The 24732-nt window shown below is 37.7% G+C and overlaps 1 protein-coding gene and 1 long non-coding RNA gene across 4 annotated transcripts in view; one reads left to right on the top strand and one right to left on the bottom strand.

Annotated features, from left to right (window-relative positions):
* RAB3C (RAB3C, member RAS oncogene family) overlaps positions 1 to 24732 on the top strand; it is a 387810-nt gene that overhangs the window by 161194 nt on the left and 201884 nt on the right. The window lies entirely within an intron of this gene.
* On the bottom strand, positions 252 to 24397 carry LOC129468662 (uncharacterized). The gene is made up of 4 exons (XR_008652746.2): positions 24131 to 24397; positions 3826 to 4002; positions 2446 to 2525; positions 252 to 363 (listed from the first exon to the last, which is right to left on the bottom strand). It is a non-coding gene; the product is annotated as an uncharacterized lncRNA (long non-coding RNA).

The raw sequence follows: 24732 nt of genomic DNA, 5'->3' as shown, positions 1-24732 counted from the left end.
ATCACCAAAATTTAAAGACCTCATAGTATCTAGTTTAAGGTAATAATTTAGAAATGAAAATAATATAGCTGAGAGGTAGAAGTCACCCCTCCACTTAATGTTCTAATCACTTTTTTTTTCTAATACCTAAGCCAGAAATAGAGTTAGGGGCTACTACATCTTAATTTCTAGTCACTCATGGTCTCCCGTGAAAGATTCCTGCCATAGTCAGTTTGGCTGCTACAACAAAATACCATAGACTGGGTGACTTATGCAACAGACATTTATTGCTCACAGTTCTAGGGACTTGGAAGTCCAAGATCAAGGTGCCAGCTGATTCACTTCCTGGAAAGGACTCTCTTCCTCGAGATGGCCATCTTCTTGCTGCATACAGAGGAAGAGGGAGAGAGCCATCTCATGTCTCTTCTTACAAGGGCACTAATCCCATCATGAGGGCTCCACCCCCACAACCTAATTACCTCCTGAAGGCCTCCAAATACTATCACATTGAGAGTTAGGGCTCAAAATATGAATTTTGGGGGGACATAATTTAGCCATAGCAATTTCCCTAGTATTTTTTTCATATTCTAAGTCTCACTAGATGGGTATAATTACAAGCAATGAATAACTTTCAAACGTGTCCTGTGTTTTTGCTAAAACCAAATCCCTATCCCAAATGTGGTCACATATGGTATCATTTTCCCTCAAGAAAAATGTAGAAAATACCCCTGTTGAGATGCAACCTCATGTTCAAAGAGCCTGCTGCCCAGGTCATACCAGACCACACCTAGAGACTACTACAACATGGAAAAGAGTGAGCCCAGAGGGATGGGTTACGCTTACATCCAACCCACTTCTCAACAACCTCCGTCAGCCTCAAATTCAAGGTAACACTAACAGTGATGGTGTGAATCCCAGTTCCAAGGTCAGCCAGTGGCTCCTTAGAGGCAGTAGACAGAAGGCAGTAGTTTAGGTGTGCACTGGTGCAGCTGAGGTCACATGCTGGCTCCACTAGTAACTCGTTTTTAAATTTATTTTGAGAAAGTCACTTATTGTCTCTGTGCTTTGGCTTTTTTCATCTGTAAAACAGATCTAACAATATTGACTCCATAGAGTTTAAAAGGATCAAATGAATGACTCATGTAAGTGTGATCCAAGCTTGATACTAGCACTGAGTCTGTTAGAATCCTAAATGCAGGCAAGACCAAGGCTCAAGCCAACCAAAAACTCATCATCCAGTTCCCATCAAAGATGAACTCTTCACATTTCTTTTCCCTAACCAATGCTTTTTCCATGGATGGATTTGGTGACTTCTGAATAGTTTAATCTTGTTTTGCTCTCATTCCTGATTGTTTTGAAGATCTGGAGAGTAGGCAATATTCAACCATTTTCACCATCTGCATGAATATTTTCTTATTGATGCACATGTCTATAAATCATTCTGTGTGCCTTTCTCCATATTCTGAGAATTGCCTGTAGTTGAGGGTAGAGGTCATTGAGTCTTTGGGGAATCTGATAGTAGCAGTTCTTATTCTCTCTCCCACCAACACTACTACCACATACATATCTGAACAATTGACATATGATCTTAGAGGCCCAGCACTTCCTGATGCCTTCACAGACCCTCTGGAAAAGTCTGTAGTGATAAAGTCTTCTATTCTATGCCTACATACGCTTCTTAAAATAAAGACGGTTTCCAAAGGATAGTTTTTTTTTTTTTTTTTAATTTAAGCTTTGGCTCATATATAATTTAAGAAAAAAATTTGTGAAAGAACATAAGTGATTTGTGCTCAACATCTAAAGAAAAGACACATTTCTCTTCAGCTATCTTTTCCTTTTTGGTGATTTTGGACTTCCTGGGCTATGCTGAATGTGATAATATTCTAAGCTAGCCAAATCTCTCTTAAGGACCTGCCAATTTTCAAAGCAAAGTTATGTAATTATGCATTTCCAACAGAAGAAAAAGTTAAGGTGCATATGAAAACATGCTGAAAAGTGTGGAAATGTTATCAAAGACAAATTACGCATTTATCACTTCAAAATCCAGATAGTATAGAACTCCAGTGCTTATTTGTTTAAATTGTCCGCCTGATGTGTAACTGTTAAAGTACATTAAGCAAGAGGCCTTATGTTTGCTTTGGGTGACAACTGGGACATTTTTATTTCATAGACTGCATAGCAGAACCTGGCCAACTTCAAGGTCAAAGTCAGAAATCATGATCTCATTTCCACTATTGACTCAGACTTGCCCTTATGACTTACAGAGCTCACTCCATGTGCCATATCTAGTCAGTATGCAATGAGATCTGTGAAATCAAACTCATGTCAAAGCCCTGGCCATCATATGTTTTTCGGGTAGGCAGTTGGAGTAGGGGATAACTGGATTCTTGTTTATATTTGGGCAAGTCACAACTTCTGTGGGCTCCAGTTTATTTTTCTGTAAAGTGGCCAGATTGAATCACTTACCTCTTAGGTCCCAGTTGATGCTCTTCCTGATCTTCCTAATGATTGATCATCAGCGGCTGATGATTGATTGCATGTTGTTTCTTTTCCCAAAGATAATAATAATTGTCAAAAGCCTGAGATGTATCAATACCAGGCACTGATCAAAGCATGCTATGTTTTTAAAAAAATTCTCACAACAACCTTATGTCATAGGTGCTCTCATTCTCTCCCCACTTTGAAAGATGAAAAAACCTGCAGATCAGGAAAGTTCAATAATTTGCTCAAGGTCATACAGTTGGCAAGAGGCACAGTGAGGCTTCAAACAAAGGCTCTCTGGTTCCAAAGCCAGCACAAATAATGACTCTACTGTTGGAGCAAAGCAATAATTGTTTCTAGTTAGGATTCTTACATCAAGTTGCTTATTTTCCAGTGTATTTTCTTGGATTTGAGACATTTAACCAAAATTTACACACTTTGGACTGGAACCATAAAAAAAAATTGTGCCCCTAAAAATCACCTGATATAATTAATTCCCCTGTCAAGCATATCTGCTTTTAACTAAGTCCTTCCCATGTCTCCGTATCAGCTTTCTGTTACAGATACATTGATTGCCGGCTGTATAGGGTTTCAAAATAAAATATAATTTGAACTGGAAAGTTTTGGTTGTTATTTATGTGACCAAACTTTGAGGTTGCACTTTTCATTCAGCTTTTAGGTGTGCTGATAGCCAAGATCTTTACCAGTTCATTTTTTATAAGAAATAGGCTACTAGCAAAATACAATTGTTATTTAGAAATACTGAGAATATACTGCTTCCACCAGGAGAAAGGCTAAGATATTAAATGGAATTAAAATACATGTAAACAATGACATAATACATAAGAAAAGTTCTAGGAAAAAACCTTTAATTTTAAATAAGAATTACTTATATACCAATCAGATACTCTTCATTTATCTTTTCAGCTTGGCTTATTATACACTAGGGGCCATCATCCCAGAATTTTATAGTAAATATACTTTTAAGATGTCTCACTATAGAGCTTTGAAGAGGGGTTACTAATGAAAACAAAACATACTAAAAGTAGACTGTTTCAATGTTTTCGGGATAATGGGATAAAGTAAAAACAGCATTTGGATGAGGGGTCAGCAGTATGATGTCTCTCTTTGGAAGGGCCCAAGAACTGCAGAAAACTGCACACTAAGCAAGAGGCACAGGTGATCCCTTGGGGTTAGGCAAACACGGGAACCACTGCCCTGCTCCACAGCACTCTCTCCTTTAGACTCTGAGCTCTTCAACGGGGTCATGGACCTCTAATGCAGTGGAATACACAACAGTTTAGTCAACTTCATACCTGCACTGTTCAGTTGCCAAACTATTTCCTTGAGGCTCACTTATCTCACCTATAAAATGAGGAGATGGGGCTGGGTGGTTCTTGAAGGTAATATCTATGTCCAGCATTCCAGTCTTCAGTCTAAAATTATGTGAGGAATTAAACTCTGAAAGGTGACTTTGGCGTGTATCATTCTAACTCATGCCTCTTGTTGAAGGACTTCTGGTTGGTTGGTTGTTTTTTCCAGCTGTATTGAGATATAATTGACAAATAAAAGTTGTATATATTCAAGGTATACATGATAATAGGAGATACATAAGCCTTGTGAAATGATTATTCAGCAATAAAAAGGAAGAAAATTCTGACATTTGTGACAACCCAGAGAATCTTTGTTTTGACCATTAGCTCTCTTTTAAGTCAGTGGGTGCTCTGGGAAAACATAACCCACTTAGTTTTGAATAATGCTCTGTGGGTCTTCTATCCTGCACCAGCCACATTTATATGCTAGGAGAAGAATAAGCTACATATAATGGTTGTCATTTGTTAAAGTCTACCCCATTTCAGTTATTTAGTTGTTCTTGTCTTTACTTTTCTCTCTAAGGATATTCCAAAAATATATGTTAGGATTCAATTCTGGTAAACAGATCATATTCTTGGAGTTGGGTTTTGTTGGGGTGAGGGGAATTGGCAGGGCAGGGAGGATTACTAAAATAAAATATACACTTTCAAAAGTGTTTATTGTGTTCTAGGCATTAGGCAAGGTGCTGTGCATGAAGAAACCTATTTAGTGAGTAGACTAGCCTTGGAAAAACCCATAACCCTTAAAACATGTTCTATGGGTTCCCCCTGTCCTGCTCCTATGTCAATCAGCACCACAGATTCTTTGAGTAATTTTAGATGTTACAGTAATTTCACTTTAAGGTGTTAAAAAGTCCAACCTGATCCAAAACAAAATTTTCATCAGAGACTCAATTCAAAGTTTCTTCCCCATCAAGCCTGGTCCAATTTGGAAACGTAGGGGGAAAGTGGGGAGTGGTTCCTTTCTTCTTCTCAACGAACTAGTTATACACACACACACACACACACACACACACGGTTTTAAATATATATATGTATAAACACACACGCACATAAAATTTTCAATCCTCATTTATGACAATCTCTTAAAGTAGGCTTGACTATTCCCATTTTATAGAAACTACAACTGAAAAGACATAATGCATTTTACAGGGTTTGACTCAAGGATTTTAAAGCAGACTGTTTCCACTGTCCTTTTACCTCTCAAAATGTCACTTACCCATATGGTTGAAGTGTGTGGTGTGTATGTGGTGGTTGGATTTGCTTCTCTTAAATTATGTTTCCACATGAAAGAGGATCAAATAGTTCAGTTATGTTGAAATACTTTTTGTGTATCTGCATGTGTTTGACGAGGCACAAGGCTGTTGCACCCTGAACATGCCTCTCTTAACTCAGAGGTATCCAGGATTGATGCAGAGGGTGGCTGTGACTCCTGCCGTAAAATGTAGATACTTTGTCCAGCACCAGCACATGCACATGAGAAACACAGGATCCAAGAAATATATGTCATATATAGAAATCATTTTGTAGATGCCATAAATCAATCAATAATTGTTAAAGTACCTTTAGTGGATTAGGAAGCAGCACAATGATAGTACAGGCAAGTTGCAGAATAGATAAGAGTAAGTTTGGGAGGATACAAAGTGTTGGCATTTTTCAGAATAAAATCCCACTCATAGATATTTGAGGGACTCTAGAAAGGGAATATAGAAATGGTATATTGGGATCAGAATTGAAAGTGAGGTAATTTCATGTGTGTGATGTGTATTATTTAGTAAGAGCAATGAGTATTTGAATGTTCTATGTGAATCATCCCTGTGAATATTACACAAAGATTTAGACTTTGAGGCATCATTTCTCTCACTCTTCAGGAAATAGATTTAGAGCTTGAGTCGTTGCTTTGTCTTTTTGAAGTATATATTAATATGTTTTTTAGTAAATCCAGTGATTCCTGGGTTTTTAATTGAAAGCTAAGTATTATGGTGGGATATAAACCAACCAATTTCTAATGGATGCCACTTGGAAAGTTTTTCTTTCTCCTACAGAAGAGAAAGCAGTGGGAAATGGCGTATAATGCCAAGAAATCATGTTTCCTGCTTAATCCATGTGAAAAGTATATGGATGACAGTCAAAAGGTCTCTTCAACTACAAATAGAGTACAGAAGACCATGTGGTCAATACAATACAATAATGCAATATTTAACATTGTAATACAGTTTCCAATAGTATGAAGTTGAAATAGGTGTTGAGATGCTTTAAATTGAATAATACAGTGTATTTTAAGTGCATAGAGGTCTTTCTTACAAAGAAAGTGCACGGAAAACTTTAGAAAGTAAAGACACAAAATATAAGGTTTATTTTGTGTTGGTCTTTAGAAATTTGAATTCTCTTTCAAGCTAGGACAAGTCTTGAGATGAAACACATACATTTAAAAAAAAGGTCTTTATAAACCTGAAGTCTAACTCAATCCTGAGTCACATGATAGACAACCAAAAGCACCATGACTTTATGCACCTCCATTTGTTTCTCTGAAGCTCAGAGGATCCCTCTGAATGCATTCCTCAGACCTCGTGGTGAATCCAGCACCTTGAGGATCATATTGAAGTTTTTAAACTGAGCCTAAAAACTCTATCACTACAGCTTAGGCTTTGCTTTTCTTAAGTACTTTTCTCATGCTCCCCCCAGGCAAGATTTGCTACAACACAAACCTGTCTCAGGCTCAATACCTACCTTTCTGAAAAACATATTTTATGAAAATGGCTTTGTGTCCATCTCATATCCTATTATTTTCAGCTCATTGAGACATGGCATTGGATATATCTCTTACATGGCATTGCATGTATCTCTAAAAAGAGAAATATTTTTTCTCCACACCTAATTTTCTTCACCTCTATCAATTCTTCCTTGGCTATACCTTTACTTAACTCCTATGTCTGTAAGGCTTTTAAAGTTCCTTTGTAAAGACACATTTTAAACTTTCTGTATATTGCAATTTAAGTTTTCTGTTTCTTTCTCCCATCTGCTAGTCAAATTTTCTTCTCAGCAGAAAACCTCACCGTTGCTTCATTTCCACACATGGCAGGCATTCAAGCATAGCAACTGGGAGTCACAGTTGTACTGAAATGAGAAGGAAATGTGCTTCCCAACACAGCGTCAGCATCTCCCACCAGAGGCCATTTGTCTTTTTTTTTTTTTTTTTTGGCTTTTCAGCAAATGACTGCTAAAGGAAAGTCTCTCAAAACCCAAATCAGTAGCACTCCAACCCTTGTTGCACAAAGCATTACACTGGATCATGGAAGGGTTAAGATTTCTATTAAAAATGTTTCTCATGGTGAATCTGATATGAATGTATCTTCTAAGCTTGCTGTGATTCTTCCCCAGCCTTCTCATTTCCTACTTATTGACTCCTCTGTTAGCATCAGCTTTCCCCTCTGGTCTCTTGGGTGGGTTCCTTTCCATTCTGCTCAAGTCTAGCTCTTTCAGCAGGCCCCAGCTGGCCCACCAAATTCCTTGTGCAGCCTTACCCTGTGGCACTGTGGAAGGACAGGGCTTTCCTGGCACAGCTTGGCTCTTTGCTGCACCAGGCAGCTTCCTCCCATCAGCCTTTTGCCCTTAGACTCATTTCGAAGAAAAAGTCCCTGTATTTCCCCAAGCCCCAGAGGACATAAGTCACTCTTTCTGAGGGTTTCTCTGAAGCCTCCCTTATTCAAACTCTGTCAAGGACCAAGGAAATTCCGTAACATTCAGACAACCTTCTCTCTAAACTCTAAAGAACCTATAGCTGGGTCAGGCGCCGTGGCCCACACCTGTAATCCCAGAACTTTGGGAGGCCGAGGCGGTGGATCACTTGAGGTCAGGAGTTCGAGACCAGCCTGGCCAACTTGGTGAAACCCTGTCTCTACTAAAAATGCAAAAATTAGCCAGGTGTGGTGGCAGGCGCTTGTAATTCCAGCTACTTGGGAGGCTGAGGCACGAGAATCGCTTGAACCTGGGAGGCGGAGGTTGCGGTGAGCCCAGATCATGCCATTGCACTCCAGTGTGGGCAACAGAGCAAGACTCTGTAGCAAAAAAAATAACAAAAAAGAACCTATTGCCACCCCAAATTCTCAACACATGCTAGACTGGACTGGCAAGGGTTGAGAATTCAGACTGGAGGTGTGGGGTGGTAGGGGAGATGGGTTGATCTTGGCAGAGTTCAGTTTTGATCACCCCCTTAGCAGGTCCTACATTGATGACCCGGCAGCTTCATTAGCATGTGAGGATATTTGACACCTGTTTTCCTCAGCTTTGGGACCTCAGCTGAAATTCCAAAACAGGAAGTTTTTGTTTTGTTTGTTTTGTTTTACGTTGTTTTGTTTTGTTTTCCTTTGTCATGCAGACTTTTTTAAAAAAAGTTTTAGGTACTCAAAATTATCAATGTATTTTATGGCTTCTAGATTTTATGTTTACTTAGAATGGCCTTTCCCACTCTATTTTAGTTTACTGGGGTTATTGTTAAAAAGTACCATGAACTGGGTGACTTAAACAACAGAAATTTATTGCCTCACTGTTCTGGAGGCCAGAATCTGAAATTATGGGGTTATCAGGGGCATGCTCCCTCTTAAGCCTTTAGGGAAGGATCTCTTCCAGGCCTGTCTCCTCGCTTCTGTTATTTTGTGGCTTGAGGCAGCATAACTCCAGTCTTCATGTGGTGTTCTCCCAGTGTGCGTGTCTGTGTCTAAATTTCCTTTTTTTATAAAGACACTAGTCATACTGGATTAAGGACCCATCCTACTTAGATATGACATCATTCTAACTTAACAAATTATATTCATAACGACCTCACTTCCAAATAGGGTTATATTCTGAGGCACTGGGAACTAGGATTTAAGCATATAAATTTGGGGGAGTGGGCACAAGACAATCTATACACGCTCTACTAAACACACTGTCCTGGCTTTCTTATAAGTCTTTCGGATAGCTAGCTAACTAGATAGATAATTTTTGTCGTTTTAGTTATTTATTTTTCTCCTCTGAGGTTCACCTGAAATTTATTTTGGTCTAAGGAATAAGACAGGGGTAAGGATGCACATGGATATTTTACTGAATGGTTAGTGCTAATTATAGTGTTTTACCCATTATATTATTCTATTCAGAGCCTAGCGAAATGATTGATAATAAATAAATACAAAAGTATTGACACCAATGCTCAATAAATTTCCTTAAAATTGAATCACATCACTTACCAGGTAACTGCATTGTTAAGTTTATAACTAGAAGATAGCTTATTTATTTGAACTGATGGGGGCTATCTAGAAATTTGATCACAGGTAGTGAAGATATCCTAGAAAATTGACAAAGCCTATAGCTGCAGTGATCCGAAAGGATATTGGGTTAAAAAAATACTAACATTTTCTGGTTGTTGAAGGAAATGAACACAGTTCCTGTGACATATCTTTTGTACCAGCATAGAGGACAGGGTAATGACCTAGAATCAAAGAATGGTCTATAAAACAGATCTCTTCTTTTACTGGCAGGTAGTAGCTAGATTATTGTGTGTGTATGTGTGTGTGTGTTTGTGTGTGTGTGTTCAAGATACATATGTTGGGGGAGTGGGCAAGGAAAATAATCCTAGGAACAGCCATGGAAGCTCATGAAAATATTTAGAAGCAACATTTTAGAGCAATAATAGTAAATGAGTGATTGGGGTCTATTCCAAATTTTAAGTTTTAGAGAACAATCTCCTACTTTATGATGCTAAATTCCTAAGTATTTTTCATATAAGACATGAAAGATATTAAAAATATTGAAAACTAAGTCTTGGTGGCTAGGAATGAAACTTATGTAGGTCCATGTTTGGTATTTGATAACAGATAGATATGTACTTGGATATTATGCTACAAATAGCTGAAATTTTTACATTTAATTTATATTTATGTTCAGAGTGATTACAGATAGTAATTTGTATTTTGAGGGGAGCACATGGAGTCTGCCTGACCATTGGTTAGTGTCAAGTGAAGATATTTCATGTGACAAGATGGCAAGATAAGTCACTGACATCAGGAAAGTCATTAGAAAAAAATATTTCAAGAGTTTATCTCTCAGCAAAACACTATATATTGTTTGTATTTTAACATAGTCTTCCCTGCATGTTTCAGAGAAAAGTATTAATATGCTAGCTTTTAGAAAAAAATATTTTTTGAATTGCTAAGAAATATTTTTTGCAACTCTGCCTAAGACATTTATTTTAAACTGAATAAAAATTTAAATTCACCCATTCTCTATTTTCTCTACATTTTAACAATAACCCAACTGCAAGTCATTCCAATTCCCGTATAATTGTAACTTCTTTTTGAAAAGCTTAGAATTATATGAATCATGCTAAGCTCTTTTATTATTGACTAAAAGGGCTTATTCTAATCTTTTACTATCTTTGCTGGATGTAGGGTGTAAATAGAAAAACCCTATTTCACCAGGGAAAGGCTATTAGGTGTCCAAAAAGCGTTTTTTTTTTTTTTTTTTTTCCAGCTTAGGGAACATTCACATTTTAGATGGCGGCTAGTGTATGTTTCCTGAGCTGATGGACTGTAAGCTGGTTGTATTTGGCCCCTGTCATCTTCTTCCACCCCAATGATGCAAGCCAGAACAGAGACACAGTGTCAAGTCCTATGAACAAGAATACGATGTGGTAGTGTAAAGCAAGGAGACAGTGTGGAGTGGAGGAAACAGTGAGGAAAATTATGAAGGAGGAGCAGCAGGGTGGGGGTATGAGGAAGGAGAGAGATTGAGGGTTCTGTGAATGTCATGGTCCAGGACTTGGGACTTGGCTCATTTTTTTTGGTGGTTCTCAGTAGATTCCTTGATCACTGTGAGACTCATTGCACAATTTGAACTACATCTTCTCTAGAGCCCCTTTCATTTCTAGGATGCTAGGCTTCTCTTAAGCTTAATTGTGAATACCCTGAAAGGAGAATCTTTGTTTTTACTGAAGACACAATATTTGGAGCGCTTCAATCTCAATTTTTTTGAGGCAGACAATTCTGTTGTAGTACGAGCCTGTGTCTTTATCTAGAACATGGTAATTCTGTAGATTATGGGCCTTTACCTTATGGTTTTTCCACATGGAATGATACGTTTCACTTCTTTATCGTCTCATAGCATGCTGTTTATCTGACCAAAGGCAGTTTTTTTCTTTGTTTGTTTAACATATTTTCTGTAGCTTTCCCTGAAAATTATGCCTTCATATATCTTTGCTGTATTTGAATGTTTTTAACCTCAAATTAAGCTAGTTAATACTGTTATTTGGTTCAAAAATCAGAATCAGAATCAGAGAATCCAAATGTTAATTATTCAGCAAATTCATGCAGGCTTTTCTTTGCACAGTAAAATAAGCAGACGCAATATTTTCTTCAGAATCAGTGAGCAGCACACATATCCTTTAGGTAATGTACTGTTTGATTTTCAGTGCAGAAATGTGTGCTATGCTCTTTCTTTTAGAGGTTCAGTTTGTCAGCAGATTTTTGTGTCATTCTAATTTTTGCTTGTTTCTTTGGGAATCTGAAATTTCTCCATCTGTATATTTTAAATGATTGGGGGCCAAAATTTATAAACTGAAATAAACAGGGAAATTAACCTTGTTAATGAATGTAGTAAGGGAAATGTGGCACTAATTTACAACAAATAAAAGAATCAAAGAAAGGGAAGGATTTCATTTTTGAATGAGGATTCAGAAGTTTCCCTTTTAAAAAAAAATGAGATACCCCATAAACAATACCAACACTTTAGCTACTTGTTAATTAGGCCATTGAACTTTCCTTTGAGATCCTAGAATCTGAAAAAATAATTAGCTTTGCAAGGCCATTAGCGAAGGAGAAAAACTTATATTGCCTAGAAACCAGATCAAGAATGATTCAGAAAGCTATGCTTCTTGCATGTGGCATTATTGAAGGGAATTGTAAAAATAAAATCACCTGGACACTTGTATGTTAAACAAAACAAAAACAAAAAACTGCTCAGCAACTTATTAGGAAAAACATTTAGTTATCCTCTGTATTCATTTCCTACTAGTATAACAAATCACCACAAACTTATGGCATACAATACACAAATATATTATCTTATAGTTCTGAAGTTAGAAGTCCAAAATCAGTCCCACTGGACCAAAGTTAGGGTGTTGGCAGGGCTTCTTTCCGGCTGGAGGATCTAGAAGTGAATAGGTTTCCTTGTGTTTACCCAGCTTGTAGAGATTTTCTGCATTACTAGGCTCACGGCCGCTTCCTCCCTCCATCAGCACATCTTCTCTTCTGACCTTCTGGTACCCTTCTTATAAGGATTTGTGATTACTGTGGGCCCATTCAGATAATCCCAGATAGTCTCCTCATCTCAAGACCCTTAATCACATCTTCTAAAGACCTTTTGCCCTATAAGTTAACACATTCACAGATTCAGGGGATTTGGATTTGGACTTCACTAAAGGGCTATTATTCAGCCTACCACATCACCCTTGCTTCACTCAGCTGTTTAAACAGCAAGTACATAAATCTTAATGGAATAAGGGCTAATTTTTAAATTTATTTAAAATTTTTTTTAAAAAAAATTTTTGTGGGCTGGGTGCGGTGGCTCACACTTGTAATCCCAGCACTTTGGGAGGCCGAGGCGGGTGGATCACGAGGTCAGGAGATCGAGACCACGGTGAAACCCTGTCTCTACTAAAAATACAAAAAATTAGCCGGGCGTGGTGGCGGGCGCCTGTAGTCCCAGCTACTTGGAGAGGCTGAGGCAGGAGAATGGCGTGAACCCGGGAAGCGGAGCTTGCAGTGAGCCGAGATCGCGCCACTGCACTCCAGCCTGGGTGAGAGAGCGAGACTCCGTCTCAAAAAAAAAAAAAAAAAAAAAAAAAATTTTGTGGGAAAATGGGTCCATCAATAGAGAACTGATTATCTTCATGAAGAAAATATATGCTGTTTATGCAAATATTGTTTATATCAAGGCTTGTTTCTAATCCTTAAAGCAGATTAAAAGTATCAGAAAAGACATGACCAAAGAAGGAAATAGTGAGGCACTGCTTCCCATGTTTATTTTATTTCATTAAAAAAATTTAATAGACAAATAAAAGCTGCATCTATTCAAGGTGCACAACATGATAAATCAAGGACATCCACAACCATTACAGATGAATATTGGGGTATTGCCAATGTGAAGATCTGCCTTATCCTTGAAAAGGAGGAAATGAAACTGATACTAAACTAGAATGTCATTTTGGAAAATCGGACAGGCAATTACGCCAGAGGAAAATTTGTATTGTGATGAAGTACTTCTTGTTCCCATGAGAGAAATTAACATTTAAATGGCTACTATTAAGCAATCTCACAAAAATTAAGATGAAGTGTCATAGAACACCTGAGTGAATACTTTTTACTTTTGCTGTTCTGTTACCTGCAGGAATAAGTTTATAATTGTCAGAACAAATCTTTAGTATGAATTGCCTTGAGCCACAGTGAAGAGAGAGGAATCATTTGTATTTGGGAATAGTGGCTGGAGTTGAGGATACATAAAAAGCTAGAGATGGAACATGAAGCCATAGCATGGGGCCTATAAATACTAGACTAGAAAAGAATTCTTAGTTCAATAGGAAATGGTAGGGTGGTGACTGGGGATTTTAAGCAAGATTGGGATATTTTAGGAAGATTCATCTGACCATTCTTTTAGAGGCAGGTTGATTAGGAAAATAAGTTAATGAAAAAGTGAGCAAATTGTAGCTGAGATAATGCTGGAAGAAGGGAAGGAACAGATTTGAGGCTGTGCAAAGGAAGCACCTTTGTGATTTATCAGCTGATTAGCTGTGGGTCGAAGGGGTGACTCAAAGAGGAAAACAGGGTTTCCAAATTCAAGCTTTTGTAACTGATGTTGTCATTATCAAGAAGTGATGTGTCATGAAGAGAAACATTTGTATGGTTGAGGTGAGGCACGTGAAGGTTCAGTTTGGAAGATATTGAGTGTAGGGTGACTGCAGACATGACAGTGGTGATGTCAAGTGAGCTAGACAGAAAGCTCAGGAAGACAGGTCAAAGTTAGAAAGAAAACATGAGTCAACTCACTTAGAGGTTATATGCTTATGTGACTGAACATGAGAGTGGCAGTAAGGTCGACTCTTATTCATTATATTGTCAAATAGCTTTTTTGTATGTAGGTCATTTTGCCACTGCCACTATGTTAAAATAGAATGAAAAAGACATTCTTGAGGCATTATTACTTAAAGACAGTTTTTGGCTGGGCGCGGTGGCTCACGCCTGTAATCCCAGCACTTTGGGAGGCCGAGGCAGGTGGATCATGGGGTCAGGAGATCGAGACCATCCTGGCTAACATGGTGAAACCCCATCTGTATTACAAATACAAAAAATTAGCCAGGTGTGGTGGCAGGTGCCTATAGTCCCAGCTACTGGGGAGGCTGAGGCAGGAGGATGGTGTGAACCCGGGAGGTAGAGCTTGCAGTGAGCCGAGATCGTGCCACTGTACTCCAGCCTGGGCGACAGAGCGAGACTGTCTCAAAAAGAAAAAAAACAAAAAGACAGTTTTTAAGATGATTTCAGAAATACTAAGAAACCCAAAGGTTGTTGATTCCTGCTACACTGAATTATAATTCTCTGCAAATCAAGCTGCATACTGTATGGTATATAACTATTATGAGGGAAGTGTAAGAGAGGGAATTTAAATGACTGAGAGCATTTGAAATTATTCCAGGATCACCTTTCCATGAGTCCATATATTTTCTCAAGATTTAAGGATTGAGTCAAAATATTCCTGACAGTTTACAAGTTTGCAAAATTATAACACAAAAGACTGTATTATCAACTAGTACTTTTCTTAGCTCTATAGTGTTCTGTACATCATTAAACATGCAACAAATGATGTTTCCTTGCCTAAAGTGGGTATTTTTTCCCTTTGCTTTTACTGAATTATCTTTTTTATACTTTCAGCCTACTTTGAGAAATGAGGATTTACTGGAGGAATATCTCTGTTCTCAGCACCGGGAATATGTGATTCTCATAAACATGGTTTATTATTTTATGACCCAAATATTGAATATTGTATAGCTTTACACCATGTATATCTCTTTGCATTAGCCACAGAAAAGCATAGAGACAAATTTATGCCCACTTTTATAAATTTTAAAGCTTGAAAATATGTGATTTGGATAATAATTTAAATTTGAATTCCTGGCTTCATTCTTCTTATATACTTTTCCTCCTGGTCTGCAATTCTTTTTTGTTATTTTTCTGTTTAAAAATAAAATTATCTTTTTAATATACATTTTTGTAAACCACTTAGAATTGTTTTTTTTATTTTATTTTATTATTATACTTTAGGTTTTAGGGTACATGTGCACAACGTGCAGGTTTGTTACATATGTATCCATGTGCCGTGTTGGTTTGCTGCACCCATTAACTCATCATTTAGCATTAGGTATATCTCCTAATGCTGTCCCTCCCCTCTCCCCCAAACCCACAACAGTCGCCGGAGTGTGATGTTCACCTTCCTGTGTCCCAAGTATTCTCGTTCAATTCCCACCTATGAGTGAGAACACGCGGTGTTTGGTTTTCGGTCCTTGAGATAGTTTACTGAGAATGGTGTTTTCCAGATTCATCCATGTCCCTACAAAGGACATGAACTCATCATTTTTTATGGCTGCATAGTATTCCATGGTGTATATGTGCCACATTTTCTTAATCCAGTCTATCGTTGTTGGACATTTGGGTTGGTTCCAAGTCTTTCCTATTGTGAATAGTGCCGCAATAAACATACGTGTGCATGTGTCTTTATAGCAGCATGATTTATAGTCCTTTGGGTATATACCCAGTAATGGGATGGCTGGGTCAAATGGTATTTCTAGTTCTAGATCCCTGAGGAATCACCACACTGACTTCCACAATGGTTGAACTAGTTTACAGTCCCACCAACAGTGTAAAAGTGTTCCTATTTCTCCACATCCTCTCCAGCACCTGTTGTTTCCTGACTTTTTAATGATGGCCATTCTAACTGGTGTGAGATGGTATCTCATTGTGGTTTTGATTTGCATTTCTCTGATGGCCAGTGATGATGAGCATTTCTTCATGTGTTTTTTGGCTGCATAAATGTCTTCTTTTGAGAAGTGCCTGCTCATGTCCTTCGCCCACTTTTTGATGGGGTTGTTTGTTTTTTTCTTGTAAATTTGTTTGAGTTCATTGTAGATTCTGGATATTAGCCCTTTGTCAGATGAGCAGGTTGCAAAAATTTTCTCCCATTCTATAGGTTGCCTGTTCACTCTGATGGTAGTTTCTTTTGCTGTGCAGAAGCTCTTTAGTTTAATTAGATCCCATTTGTCAATTTTGGCTTTTGTTGCCATTGCTTTTGGTGTTTTAGACATGAAGTCCTTGCACATGCCTATGTCCTGAATGGTATTGCCTAGGTTTTCTTCTAGGGTTTTTATGGTTTTAGGTCTAACATTTAAGTCTTTAATCCATCTTGAATTAATTTTTGTATAAGGTGTAAGGAAGGGATCCAGTTTCAGCTTTCTACATATGGCTAGCCAGTTTTCCCAGCACCATTTCTTAAATAGGGAATCCTTTCCCCATTTCTTGTTTTTGTCAGGTTTGTCAAAGATCAGATAGTTGTAGATATGCGGCATTATTTCTGAGGGCTCTGTTCTGTTCCATTGATCTATGTCTCTGTTGTGGTACCAGTACCATGCTGTTTAGGTTACTGTAGCCTTGTAGTATAGTTTGAAGTCAGGTAGCGTGATGCCTCCAGCTTTGTTCTTTTGGCTTAGGATTGACTTGGCGATGCAGGCTCTTTTTTGGTTCCATATGAACTTTGAAGTAGTTTTTTCCAATTCTGTGAAGAAAGTCATTGGTAGCTTGATGGGGATGGCATTGAATCTATAAATTACCTTGGGTAGTATGGCCATTTTCATGACATTGATTCTTCCAACCCATGAGCATGGAATGTTCTTCCATTTGTTTGTATCCTTTTATTTCATTGAGCAGTGGTTTGTAGTTCTCCTTGAAGAGGTCCTTCACATCCCTTGTGAGTTGGATTCCTAGGTATTTTATTCTCTTTGAAGCAATTGTGAATGGGAGTTCACTCATGATTTGGCTCTCTGTTTGTCTGTGATTGGTGTACAAGAATGCTTGTGATTTTTGTACACTGATTTTGTATGCTGAGACTTTGCTGAAGTTGCTAATCAGCTTAAGGAGATTTTGGGCTGAGACGATGGGGTTTTCTAGATATACAATCATGTCATCTGCAAACAGGGACAGTTTGACTTCCTCTTTTCCTAATTGAATACCCTTTATTTCCTTCTCCTGCCTGATTGCCCTGGCCAGAACTTCCAGCACTATGTTGAATAGGAGTGGTGAGAGAGGGCATCCCTGTCTTGTGCCAGTTTTCAAAGGGAATGCTTCCAGTTTTTGCCCATTCAGTATGATATTGGCTGTGGGTTTGTCATAGATAGCTCTTATTATTTCTAGATACGTCCCATCAATATCTAATTTATTGAGAGTTTTTAGCATGAAGGGTTGTTGAATTTTGTCAAAGGCCTTTTCTGCATCTATTGAGATAATCACGTGAGTTTTGTCTTTGGTTCTGTTTATATGCTGGATTACATTTATTGATTTGCATATGTTGAACCAGCCTTGCATCCCAGGGATGAAGCCCACTTGGTCATGGTGTATAAGCTTTTTGATGTGCTGCTGGATTCGGTTTGCCAGTATTTTATTGAAGATTTTTGCATCAATGTTCATCAAGGATATTGGTCTGAAATTCCCTTTTTTGGTTGTGTCTCTGCCAGGCTTTGGTATCAGGACGATGCTGGCTTCATAAAATGTGTTAGGGAGGATTCCCTCTTTTTCTATCGATTGGAGTAGTTTCAGAAGGAATGGTACCAGTTCCTCCTTGTACCTCTGGTAGAATTTGGCTGTGAATCCATCAGGTCCTGGACTCTTTTTGGTTGGTAAGCTATTGATTATTGCCACAATTTCAGAGCCTGTTATTGGTCTATTCAGAGATTCAACTTCTCCCTGGTTTAGTCTTGGGAGGGTGTATTTGTTGAGGAATTTATCCATTTCTTCTAGATTCTCTAGTTTATTTGCATAGAGGTGTTTGTAGTATTCTCTGATGGTAGATTGTATTCTCTGTGGAATCGGTGGTGATATCCCCTTTTTCATTTTTTATTGCATCTGTTTGATTCTTCTCTCTTTTCTTCATTAGTCTTGCTAGCGGTCTATCAATTTTGTTGATCTTTTAAAAAAACCAGCTCCTGGATTCATTAATTTTTTGAAGGGTTTTTTGTGTCTCTATTTCCTTCAGTTCTGCTCTGATTTTAGTTATTTCTAGCCTTCTGCTAGCTTTTGAATGTGTTTGCTCTTGCTTTTCTAGTTCTTTTAATTGTGATGTTAGTGTGTCAATTTTGGATCTTTCCTGCTTTCTCTTGTGGGCATTTAGTGCTATAAATTTCCCTGTACACACTGCTTTGAATGTGTCCCAGAGATTCTATTATGTTGTGTCTTTGTTTTCGTTGGTTTCAAAGAACATCTTTATTTCTGCCTTCATTTCATTATGTACCCAATAGTCATTCAGGAGCAGGTTGTTCAGTTTCCATGTAGTTGAGTGGTTTTGAGTGAGTTTCTTAATCCTGAGTTCTAGTTTGATTGCACTGTGGTCTGAGAGACAGTCTGTTACAATTTCTGTTCTTTCACATCTGCTGACCAGTTGTGTAAATGTCTACATTTTGATTATATCTGCATACAGGCACATGAATACTGGGAATACGGGGATGATGTATTGGTTTCCTATTGCGGCTGTAACAGGGTACCACAAGCTTAATGGCTTAAAACAACACAAATGTATAGTTGTTCCCCCTTATCCATGGTTGCACTTTTTATAGTTTCAGTTACCTGTGGTCCACCATGGTTAAAAAATTGTAAATGGAAAATTCCAGAAATAAACAATTCATACATCTAAAATTGCATCCCATTCTGAGTAGTGTGACGAAATCTCACACTGTTCCACTCCACCCTGTCTAGGACATGAGTCATCTCTTTGTCCATACCATCCACACTGCATACACTACCCTCCTGTTAGTAATATAGTGCCCACCTTGGTTATCAGATCAACTGTCCCAATACCGCAGTGCTTGCATTTGAGTAACTCTTACTTGACTTAATAATCTAATGGTACCAAAGCACAGGAGTATTGATGCTGACATTTTTTATAATTGTTCTATTTTATTATTGTTGTTCATCTCTTACTACGCTCAACTTATAAATTAAACTTTATCATCGATATGTATAGGAAAAGTGTAGTACAGCCAGCCCTCCATATTTGTGCATTCCACGTCCATGACTCCAACCAACCATGAACTGAAAATATCCAGAAAAACATGCATCTGCACAGAACACGTACAGACTTTTTACCGTTATCATTATTCTCTAAACAATACCATATAACAACTATTTACATAGCATTTACATTGTATTAGGTATTGTAAGTAATCTAGAGGTAATTTAAAGTATCCAGGAGGATCTGCATAAGTTATATGCGAATACTATGCCATTTTATACCAGAGACTTGAGCCTGTACAGATTCCAGTGTTTGTACATCATTAAACATGCAACTGTGTTTCTTCAGGTTTTGGAATCAACCTAATTTTGGAACAGGACCTGGGATTGACAGAAGCAGTCTTTATCACTTCTTTTGAGGCAGCCTAGAGATCCGCAGGCCTCATTTGGAATGCCAACTTAGGTTATGGGGTGCAACAGATAGCAGGCTATCAGGCCAAGTAAGTGAGCAGCTGTAGGAAGTGTATAGTGTCTTTTTTTCTGGCTGTGGCTTAGCTGAACATTCTTACCTGACCCCCAAATCCACGCTGGTTCATAGGAGAAAGGTAAAGGATCTTCTTAATGAAGGCCCTTTTCAGGCCTGTTTCAATTTAGCAGCTCATATAGGAGGGGAGTATTAATTAATGAAAGGGCAATGTCTGCAGGAATAGCACTGCCAAATAAAACCGTTACGTGGCTTTCTGGGGGATCAGAAGTCATCACAGCAAGATACCATTGTTCAAATTGGTGACCAGGAGTTGCAATCCTACTTTTGCCCTTGGCTGGCATTAGGGAAGATTTTACCTTGCCATGTGGGTTCCTGGGTCAAAAAAGACAGTCATGCTATCTGCTTGTTTTAGAGGCCCAGTTCTGCCCACTGGGAAACATTTGTTACAGATTATCACAGTGCATTACTGAGAATATATGACTGAATATATTGCAATATGTTACTGGTAATATATTACTGAAGATATTGGTGTGGCAGTTTGTACTTAAAAAGAGAAATCCTTAAGCTTATGTTTAACAAGAAAATGTGATAGAATCTTTATTGACCCTAACTTTCATGAGACACATGCAGATACATGCTAATCCCTCACAGATACCAAAGGATGACTGTCTATATAGGGTTTGGTACTATCCATGGTTTCAGGCATCCACTGGGGAGTCTTGGAACATATTTCCCTCAGATAAGGGACAACTACTGTATTATCTTATGTTCTTGGGGTTAGATGTCTAAAATTAATTAGCTCTCTTAATCAAATGGAAGTAAAAGAGAGGACAGACTCTTATCAATAACTTTAATTTTGAAATAAATTTGTAGGTAGCAGGGTCTCCTCTTGGCCCTTCCAGTTGTCCAGCCCATTGGCCACTAACACAGTCCCTTGGAGGAAAGTAGAAGCCTTTGCCTATTTAACAACATCTCCCCAACATTACCAATTTTGATACAAACCCAATTACCCTCCAAATAGAGTTGAAAAAAAAAAAAAAAAAACCTTTCAATTTTAAAACCTCGAAGTGAGTTCACTCAGTGACCTAGAGCTCAAGGACTTTTTCCTTTGCTAAGAACTCCAACCACCCAGCTCCCCCAGTGAATTATAAAGACAATGTAATCATCTTTGTTTCTTTTAGTGGTTAATTGGGAACAGGATCATTTTATCCATCTTCGTGAGTTGAAGCCCTTCTAGAAATGATTGTGGTTTGTTTTGCCCACCCACGAGATACCAAAATAACCTGCTATCTTCGCAAAATGTGCATCTATTCCCCAAATCATATTTTGTGCCAAGTTTTAAAAGAGAGGGAACCATGCCAGCATTCATTTTAAACCAAGTTTTATTTGCTATTTCTAGTGCTAGTGCATGGTAGACAGCCGGAGGTTAGTTCCATTTAAGTTGATTTCTTCCTTGACACTGTTTCTTTTCAGATATGAATTAGCTAGAATAGTGCTAAAAATGAAGGTAACTAATTGTGGACTAAAAACAACAACAACAGAAGTAATTGCAATTAAAAATAACCCAGTAAAAGTTTCAGTAATAATTTGCTTGGTGGGGGAGTGGACATTTTTTTGCTTGTGCTTAGGAACTATTAATTATATGAATGTTAGCAAATCACACCTAATAAATTTTGGCCTATATGAATGTGGCATAAATTGAGATACAAGGCAAAAAATAAGAAGACCCAATCTACCTAGAGAGAAGGTAGCTTAATATTGGCATAAATTTCATTTAATATAATGAGCCTAATCTAAACATTAGTGCAGTTGATCCTCCATGTAAGATGCATTCAAAATATACTAAAGAAATAATATGACTCGGCATTTAGATACACTAGTATCCTTTCCAGTCACTACTGTATTATTTTGTGTTCTTCAGTTTATGAAGCCTTGGACTTAGACCATCAAAAATTTGTGAGCTACGTCCCTGAATGTACTTGCTAAAATTTTGTTTGGTTTATTCCACATTTCCTTCTCTATCAACCTCCGTTAACCATCTTAGACACTAGATGAATATGATATTTCCAACATAAGAACTATTTTAATTAATTCTGGTAAATGCTTTAGAGAGTCCAAAATGTTTGTTTCTATATAATACCAAAAATCATTTTACTTGGTGCCAAGAGGTATGGATGTTTAATAACCTGTTTATTGTTCTAATGATTTCTCCAGAGCACCCATAAGGAAGGAATCTCATAAAGATGTTGTTGACTTTGTTGACTTTTCCCCACTCACTTCTTTTCCATCTTCTACATAGGAGATGCTCCTCATAGCTCAAGCCTGGCTGGCTGAAGGTTTTTGACCCAAGATCATGTTGTTTATGGCAGCCATGTGTACCCTGGCATAACCTTACCTCTCCCTGTCTTACTGTTTGATGTAAATAGTAGCATTTCCAGGACCCAGAATAGGTCAAAGACAACTCTAAATTGCATACTTAAATTTTTGACAATGAGTTGACCTCCATCAGATCTGTAGACAATCTTCTCTTCTGATTCTATTCAGGGCATAGTCTATCCCACTTTTTGAAAGCCAACCGTTTTATGCCACTACATTATGAAGCCTTTACATAAAGTAACAATCCGCTCAAAAGGTTTAGCTCAACTCTCCTAAGACATGTCAATTCTACTGTCTTCTCAGGCCGTAGGTTCTACAGAAAGATCAGGAAAGATTTGTGTTGTTTATCACTTTGCAATCCATTTTAATTACTTTGTGTAATTTATTGATATTTCTTTGGCCTTTGAATCTGTGAATAGGAGTTGATTACAGATTCAACTCTATAAGGATATTGTGTATCTTTGATTATTAATACTGACACCTTAATACTACTTAGAAAATCAGTAGAAGTGATCTCTTGATGGATCCAATAGTAATTTCTGTGAAGTCAAACATGTATTTGATTTGATTTTGCCTTTTTTGTAATTTTTACCTTAATAATTTGTTAACACTTGGTAGTGAGTTGGATATATATCCTCCATAATAGGGACTAGAAATAGCTGACATTTGTTGACCTTTTACTCTGTGCCAGGTATTAGGCTAAGCATTCTACAAAGTTTATTCTCATTTAATCCCCACAGAAGCTCTATGAAATTGATGCAATTTTTATTTCCATTTTTCCAAACAGACAGCTGAAGCCTAGAGAGATAGAAGTAACTTTTCATAGGTAGCAGGGCTACTATGAGTTGAGACCAGAATTCAAGTCAGAAAATCTGACTCCAGAACCTGAACTCTTAATCATTACTATATACTACCTCTTATGCGAAGATAATATTGTTTTCTTAATTGAGATTTGGTATGGACAACTTATCCTGCTCCCTGGTGCCAACACGATATTTCACAACAGACAATAAAACTAAAGGTAATTTTCACAATGAATTCCTAACTTTTAACTAGCTTAGGGATGAGATCCTACAGCAATTTAAATATTTCAGTTATGTAGATGTCTGTTTTGTAACCAGATAATTTAGAGGGCATCCCATGAAGTAATTCTGCTCAAGATAAGTTTTTTTTATTTTTATTTTATTTACTGTAGATGTTTTGTTGAAGAAAAACAAGTGTATGGCCTAAGTTAATTTCTGATTGTGACCGTTCCAAAATTTGGATTGTGGAGGTGGTTAAAATCAGTGTTGCCATGCCTGATGGTGAAGACAGTGAGGCTTGATTATCCATTTGTCTAGTGGGAGAGCAGATCCAAAATTACTTCTTACAGAGAATCATGGCCTTTCCTCCTTCCATTCATTCCCTTGACACAAGTTAAGTGGGGTGGAAATGTCCTCTGTTCAGGCTGTTATTCCTGACAGCCTCCTCAACTTCTCAAAACCCTGAGAGGATACAACTCTTCTCCTTGTTCAGATGACTATTAAAGTACACTGCTTAGTGTTAAGTGGTATAATAGACAAACTGCACTCCAGATCAAATTCTTGTCTAATATTCTGTCACTCAATATTTAGCAAAAGCCCAGTGTGTGAAGCAATACTTAGGGGAGATATCTTGAAGTTTATATCGCTCACTAATTCCTCTAAACTGCTTTACAATTTATACCTAGAGTTATGCATACTGGCATCCATCCAAACTGCCTCCTCCTATGAGAATGACTTTTTAAAATTTATACCCTTCTCTAGAGGCAGAAATAAGATTATCGAGATGCAACAGGAAAAGCTATATAGACCTGAATGACCCAGTTTTGGCCTTAAAAATAGGTGCTTCTAGTTAAGAATTCTGTAGCCATTTGAGATGGTCTTAATGTTTTCCAATTTTAAAATATTTTCAAAACTGAAGCAATGGTAACTGAATTCATTCCTGTTTCAGTTATTTATTACTGTGTAACAAACTATACCAAAACTAAGTGGTTTAAAATATTTTGTTACTTCTCATGGTTTCCTGTGTAAAAAAACTGGACAGGACATAGTGTGGAGAATTCATCTCTCTCCACATGATGTCTGCTGGAGTGAAATGTGCAAAATGGCTTCTGTACTCACGTGTCTGATATCTCAGCTGGGGTGGCTTGGACAGCTGGTGTTGGCTGGAGTAACCTAACTGGGGTTGTATGTTTGGGGCCACAGATTTCTGTCAGCTGGATTCTTTAATTTTCCTCCACGTGGTCTCTAGGTCTTTCTGTCTCTCTGTATCTTTTCATGTAGTCTCTCCAACAGGGCACTCCAGCTTCTTACACAGCAGCTTAGGCCTCTGGAAAGTAAAAAACTTGAAACTGTCAGGTCTACTTTCTGCTTAGGCTGAGAAATGGCTCAAGGTTCTTTGCTGCCTTTGTAGTTAAAGAAAAAAGAAAGCAGACTATACAAAGGCATGAAAGATGAAAGCAGGATGTATAGTTAAGTGGAGATCATTAATATTTCTTATTACCATAGTTCTATTAGGTTATATGGTGATATAACTAATAAGATTTGTAATAACAAATAAATCCAGTTACCACATTTAAAAAGTATAGCAATTGATCATAAGATAAGAGGCTATCATTGATGATAGCTTACAGAAGATTTTCATGTTTCATGGTAAGTTGCTCTTAAGCCACTTTTGTATCTGCTTATTACTAAGAACTATATATTTAAGTCACCAAAAACAC

This window comes from Symphalangus syndactylus, chromosome 18, assembly GCF_028878055.3.
Source record: "Symphalangus syndactylus isolate Jambi chromosome 18, NHGRI_mSymSyn1-v2.1_pri, whole genome shotgun sequence".
Taxonomy (NCBI): Eukaryota; Metazoa; Chordata; class Mammalia; order Primates; family Hylobatidae; genus Symphalangus; species Symphalangus syndactylus.
The sequence above is the reverse complement of the archived record's forward strand: the minus strand, read 5'-3'. Positions and strand labels throughout refer to the sequence as shown.